This window comes from Crocodylus siamensis, chromosome 6, assembly GCF_052110815.1.
Source record: "Crocodylus siamensis isolate JL-2025a chromosome 6, ASM5211081v1, whole genome shotgun sequence".
Lineage (NCBI taxonomy): Eukaryota > Metazoa > Chordata > Crocodylia > Crocodylidae > Crocodylus > Crocodylus siamensis.
Genome location: NC_143400.1, coordinates 75804678 through 75810677, shown reverse-complemented (window position 1 = coordinate 75810677; position 6000 = coordinate 75804678). Strand labels below are relative to the sequence as shown.

At 38.0% G+C, this 6000-nt stretch overlaps 1 protein-coding gene across 5 annotated transcripts in view; it reads right to left on the bottom strand.

The window, feature by feature from the left end:
• The window catches only part of RSRC1 (arginine and serine rich coiled-coil 1), a 322546-nt gene that overhangs the window by 163303 nt on the left and 153243 nt on the right, over nucleotides 1-6000 (bottom strand). The gene's annotated exons all lie outside the window — the stretch shown is intronic.

The following is a 6000-nucleotide window of genomic DNA, read 5'->3' as shown; positions in this document are numbered from 1 at the left end:
TTTTATTTGGGCTATGAATCACCAGAAATCCTCATTCTCCTTTTTTTTTTTTTTTTTTAAATCAGGTTGGCCACTTCTTTGTTATTTGGAAATTTTTCTAGTCATACACAGATTTATGTACATGTCCCAATCTCTACTTCTTTCTATCTACACTAAAGCTAAATATTCCTTTGTACCATTTCAAAAGTATTCTCAACCCTGTTCTATCTTTTGTGATACCTCTTATTTTACTGTTCTAAATCTCATACTCCATCAAGCCCTAAATGTTCCAACTTGTGTATTCACGTAGAATGTCACTTTGCTTTAAACTTTATTTGACATACTTCTATAGCACCCTTAATCCTGAAGGAGTTTCCAAAGTGCTTTATTGAAATGTACTGTGATGTATGAGGATACGCTGCTGAATTTCTGCTCTAGGGTTAGTCTGACAGTGATTATTAGTGTACGCCAACATTATGCACTGGTTTATAATGGGAAGTTAGGAATATCTTGGTCACAGTTGTGATCAGAAAATATGGTGTGGAGGGAGACTTCACACAGAACATTCTAACTTTAACTGAAAAGTATTTGGTTAAAAACTATTACAAAAATGCAACAGTGCTTCACAGAAACCAATTTAGTTGTCCATTCCCCCATTATCCTCCATGGGATACGTTTCCTAACCAGATTACATTTCTCATTATCACTTCAGACTTCTTTTCCATTTTAATATCTCAGATTGAGGTGGATCACAGGGCATTTAGTCTAGCCAAGTACATGGCCCAGAGGCCATGAAGCACCCCAAAGATGTTTGTGAACACAATTTTTTTCAGTTTTCAGATTTTCCATTTTTCAGTGTAAACTCAAAGCTTTTGTGGAAATTGTGCATTTTTCACAATAAATTCAGTCAAAAAATTAATTAAACCAATTAAACAGTTTCCAAAGACATTTTTTTTAGGCAGCCTTAAATTCTACTCAGTTGATAAGAAGTATAAGTTGTCAGAATACAACTGGCCAGTATGGAATTTAGCCAGAAACTAGGGCTAATATCATTACTCATAACACTGGAAACTGACTGTTAAACACAAGTCACTGGCAGTCTGATTTTGCAACTCATTAGAAAGCCAGCAACTCAATTAGACTCTCTGCTCTAATCACTGCACTGGGGTAATAGTTCTGTGATCACCACAAGTTTGATCCAAAGCCAATGGAAGCCAATGAAAAGTATATACCCTTGAATTTGGTGGTCTTGGATCAGACCCCAAGAGAAAGAATGGCACCTACTCTGAATGGCTAAGAGCACTTTCTGGACAAAACGAATTGTTCTTTGGAAAAGACTCCTTGGTATACCACAGAAATTTAAATTTAACAATAATCTTGGTTTTACATTTAGCCAATTTTGTCCAAGTACTATTGTAAATATGACAACATACTGGACAGCTGAATACTCTAATTAGGTAAAAAAGAACCGTGGGATAATTTTTTCCACGTGCATCTCAAAAACCAAATAATCGAAACAAATCTATATGTAAAGTGAAAGGTCTACAAAAAAAACACATGTAATGAAGAATAAATCAATTCCCTGAAGTGTGCCTATTATATTTTACAAATCAGATGAATCCTAACTCACTCGGTTTTATCATATTTCTATAAAATCAGGATGTGAGCCAAACTAGCACATTTATGGGTAAAAGTTCATTGTGTATGATGCTCTCAAATACTGGATTCTCCTACACAGCAATCCAATGTAGTGTTGCAAGATAATGCCAACACCATGTTAGACTTCCATGAAAAAGGAATGGTAACTACAGAAACTTTCCAAATTCAAATTTCCCTTTAGTATAAGGAGTACAGCAGGCTGTAAGTTGAAATTTCAAGTAAAATTAAAGCTTTTTAAAACAGCCTTTGAACTCCCAACCTGAAGGAAACAAAGGTTAGGACCTACGTGTGTGGCAAACCCAGGAGTACTGCTGAGAAGCATACCCTGTCCACACATTCTCACTCAGTTCAGTTTAGAGCCCACAAAGTAAGTAGTGTAGCCAGTTTACAGATGTCCTCAGTATGCACCAAGAAATGCATACAAAACTTAAAGCAACTTTGATCAGGAGCAAATGGGTAGGACTTGCTTCCCCACAGCAGCCATAGGTTCACCATGTCCACAGTGACCAGCTTCATGAATCACACTGCAAAAGGATGAGTTAAGGGCAAAACGCCAGTGGACAAAAGATGTAAACTCAAACCATATACAGTACTGCTCTTTTTAAATATTAGTTATATTACTTTCTATTAAACAGTTTTAAATCTGGGACTACAACACAGCAGTACCTGCTGTTGTGGTTCAGTGGTAGAATTCTTGTCCGCCAAGTGCAAGATCCAGGTTTGATTCCGGACACGCATACAACTACAGCAATCAAGGTACCAAACATCCAGACTCAGTCTGGTCTTTGGATTCTGATCTAAAGTGGGAATGGAAGGTCTGGGCAGCCTCCACTCCTCCATAATCATATGCATCATAGCTCCTAGTTACCTCGCATACATATACCATGATCCAGAAGGATCAATAGTTGCCTACTATTACTACTACCACCACCACCACTACTACACCTACACAGCAGTAGAACTGATATATCCTGGCTATCATCTATTAACAAAGTAAACAACAGTTTTATTTGTATAACTATATACAACTACCCTAAGACATGCTTTATCTATACCTGTTGATGCTTATTGATTAACAAGCAACTGCAACAGAAATGCCTACATTGCTGGCAGGCAATAATTACATTCCTACAAACCACTGATGAGCTAAACAAGCTATTAATGACAGGTTGCTCTTCAACATTTAAAATGGCCAGACTGTTGCTTGACCACAAGGACAATCAGGTCATTGCTCTGAAATGTTATACAATGCAAGAACAACAAACAGGATCTCTCTATTGAAAAAAAATCACAGGTATAGTTGTTCCACAATTATCTTTTATGTTATTACTCACAGAAAACAGGACCCATTCAGAATTGCAAACATTTTCGTATTTTTTATTTTAAATTTTCCATAACTTATTCACTTTTGTAATTTAAGGTTTATCAAAAATACAGTGGATTCCATTTTATAGAAGAATTGCTGGTTAATAGAATCAGCAATCAGCTGCTTATTTGAATCAACATGGGAAAACCAAAGCCATTTCTATAATATTACGTGTAAAAACCACTCATATTAGAATCACAATTTTCAGGTTTTTGAAACATTTTGCTGGGGAAGCCTGAGGATTTTGCAGTTTTGTGAGGAGCCCTCTGCAGGCTAGCAGAGTTCCAGGATGCAGGGGGAGGTAGGAGGAGAGTGGTTAGGCAGGGACTGCCATGTGCAGGTACATGCACATGGCCCCGGGTACCCTGGAGAGCAGCTAATTGTGGGAGGGAGGGGGGGAAATTGAGCCTCCACAGACAGGGAAGGAGGGAGTTGCACAGGGCTGGGGCCTCAGAGCGGAGTGGGATAGGGCTGCAGACAGCTTGTCTGGGGGGCAGGAGCCGGACTCCCTGGCAATGTGCCCCTGTGTCCACAGTAGCTTTGAGAGGCACAACCCTGCATTGCTGCCCTTACTGCCTGTGCCCACCCCCATCCCCATCCCCACTCCATGCACTGATCTGGGGGGTGCAGGTCTCCTCCAGCCCCTCTGGGAGCATGCACCATACCAGGGAGTTGGCCCCACCTCCTGCGCCCAAGCCCGCAACAGGAAGGTGCAGGTGGGGACGCAGGCTCCACTCCACTGCAGCAACCGCCCCTTTCTGACTGGGAAAGAGGGCTGTGGACCCAGGTCCCTGACCCCATAGACCTGGCATCCGGGGGCCCCCTCTGGCAGGCCTGGGAGGCCAGTGAAAGGTACAAGCAGGGCCAGAGGTTCATGGGGGAGAAGCATCTGTGGTCTTAAAAAAAATGCGTCTCCTTTTAATGGAATTAGCGGTTAATAGAATCAAATCACCATTTCCCAAAGTGATTCCAATAACAGGAATCCACCGTAATTTGGAAATTTGCAATTGCATTTTAATTGGGAGTCAGTCAGTCATTCTCCCAATTAAACAAGGTATGTTCATAGCTTTTCTTCATTTTTATACTAATAAAAAAAATACTTAAAAACACTGAGTTAGTCTGTTGTAGTCACAGCAACCTATACCTTGCCTCTAAACCTGGGAGGGCATACCTACTCAATAGCAATTCTTAGGGTACAGGCATGGATTTAATTTGCTTATCAAAAACAACCAAATGATGTGTGTGGAATTCTAATCCTTAAAAACAACTACTTTTTCACTCATGAGAATTGTTTTGTTATAATGAAAGATTTTCTAACAGTTTACTGTATATTTGTTGCATATTTCAGGAATAAATGTATTGCTACTTCATTTGACCAAGGTGGCACATAGCTTAGATACCAAGATGGCAGACACAACAGAAATACAAGTACCAGGTAGCTTCTGACCACATGAAGGAGATAAAGGAGAAGAATATGGATGAAAGGAATGTGCATTTAAAGAACAACTTACATAAATTTTATTTCATTTAAAAAAGCCAAAGCACAGGGGAAAAAAAAGACTTTTACTTAACTCTAAATTTTTTAAAACATGGGGGGCAATTTTTACAGATATTTGGAAAAAAAATTATTATTTTTAGCAGAATGAATTTGCTATAACAAAATAGCTATAATTCTAGCAAATATACCAGTACCTTTTTTTTTCCCCTTTGGAGTCCAATAGACTTGCATTAAAATGTCTGATTGTAACTTAAACATGTAAAACACTTTTCAGTATGAAATGTGTTCCACATATAATGCAAATCTCTATGTATCTTAGAAAATTAGTCCCTGTGTTTTAGCATACATATATGCAAGTTTTCCAATAATCAAAGGGGGAAAAGTTTCCAACTTTAAACATGAAACCTTCTGTTAACTCTTTCACAGAAAGAGAACAAAATTAAAGATTTGATGAATATAAGCTTTAAGTAAAAAATAAACTGTATTCTTATACCATAGATCTTTTGATGCTGGAAGCTTCCATAGAATCTTTCCATTGATTTTACCACACAATCCTAGAGCAAAGTGCCAGTGCCCATGAACCAGATTCCTGTTTTTCTAGGGACTACTAAAAAACCATTCAGCCTCTACTTGCTCTGCCTGATGGTTTGAGGTGACAACATAAATCATACCTACCTCTTCAGCTATCATGCTAGTCCCAATTTAGAAAAAGTAGCAGTCACGGTCATCTGTCAGGACTACAGCATCTTTCTAATGCATAGAAACATTTTCTGAACCCATTAGATTACAACAACCTGACACCAGTGGAGGAATGAAACATTTTTAAAATTTAAGAGGTTCAACTGGCATGCAAGAAACTGATGAAACTAGCAAATGAGATAAATTGTTAAACTTCTGTAACATCTAGACAGAGCCAACTATCTAAACTGTGCATAGAGTCAGAATTCAAGTAGCAACTGAGCTCTGGTCAGGCCAAAAAAATAAAAGTGAGACACAGTTGACAACTATGGCGCAGTATACATCCTCTACCTCATGGAGATGCTGCACGAAGAGAGTAGCACACGAGCTTTAAAATGATTACAATGATTTCAAAGATTCTAAAATGTAAAAAAAAAAATTAAAAAACACTGAGTTAACTCTGAGCAACAATTAGAAATGACTTACACTGGACGGTAATAATCATAATTTAAGCGTCATGGTGGTACACAACAAACTGTTATGTTGTGTATATTCAAATTCTGTATCAGAGAAATCTTTAACATTAGTACTGAATATTTAGATTAACAAAAATCATAACCCATGACTCCAAAAGAATTCTTTATATGGATTGCTTAATGTTCTGATGAGGCTGATATTAACATAGTAAATTCAATGACTTTCAGAGTTGTGACAATACTGTATTTTTCAGTTTTGATCAACTGTTAGTTTTTAATGCTAAGTATGTCTCTCTGCCACTGGTTGGAATATGTTTATTTAAACCAAAAAACATTTTGCATCT